Consider the following 1,167-nt stretch of genomic DNA (forward strand, 5'->3'; position numbering starts at 1 on the left):
GTGTTCACATTCAACAAGTGTTAAAATTTTGGTGCGGAAAAAATATTTCAAAACTTAAATTTTATTTTTAACCATTCACAGTGCATTCTTACCACACAATCCAAGGGTTTTGTTGTTTCCCAAACAGTAAAAGGGTTTAGGATTCATCAGTGTGTTCAAAATTATTTGAAATCAATCATATTTTGATAAACATATAAGACACACATACTTCTGGGTTGTGAGGGAAGAAAGTTGCACTTATAAAGAAAATTACCAAACTTTCAAAAATTAGCGAAAAATTCATACGGTGTTTTGGTATAAAAATTATCAGTTCTAATCACAGTTTTTTTTTCACAGCGCCAACTTTCAACACTCGTTGATCTATTTAAAGGAACAAGATTATTAGTTGTAGTATTTGTAATTACCCTTGTGGTGTAATAGCTCAATGCCTTATTGTCGGTGTAGTGCAATTGTCGATCATCGAAGTGGACATTTTCAAAACATTTTGTTTCCTTGTAACCTTCCCTTGATGAAAGCTTTAAAGTCGGAAAAGCTTTAATTTGACTAGCGTATCTAGTTTTACTAAATTGTGTTGTTTTGAATTAATTCATACTTTTGTTATTAAATTGTATTGTTGTTTGTTTTTCAATTAAAATTGAAACTGGTACCCTAAATGAGATTTAAAATTGTCATTTTTAAATACCTTCTTTTTGGTGTTTCCAAATTTGTATGTTGTAGCTTGAATCTTTAGGAATTGTTTTTGTCAAACGAGCCAAAGTATATACGTTTAACTAACAATAAGTTCAATTTTTCCCTCCATTTTCAACTCAACTCTCTATCTAATACAGTGGTACGCAAACTGTAAAAAACGGTGAAATCCCTGATAGGCCTACTTAGGCCTAAGTGAGGCCCAAGGCCTAGGCTAATTTTTACCGGTATTGGTACAGTAACTAAAGAGGTAATAGGCTATGTTACAAACCAGATTTGTCTAAACTTAAACAGCAACTGAGAGTCTCATCCTCTAACACGTTTTAAATGGTATGCTACTGTGTAATTCATGACTAAGATGTTGGTGGCCTCTTAACCAGACTATTGTGTGGACTATTGCGTTTGCCCATAGTCTACATAGGCTATGGGCCCGTACTTTAAACGTATCCCCAGCAAAGCAAAGAGTGAGCCGGTCAGTTC

Source organism: Macrosteles quadrilineatus, unplaced genomic scaffold (genome assembly GCF_028750875.1).
Source record: "Macrosteles quadrilineatus isolate MER2022 unplaced genomic scaffold, UCM_ALF_1.0 Scaffold_7__1_contigs__length_78375512, whole genome shotgun sequence".
Taxonomy (NCBI): Eukaryota; Metazoa; Arthropoda; class Insecta; order Hemiptera; family Cicadellidae; genus Macrosteles; species Macrosteles quadrilineatus.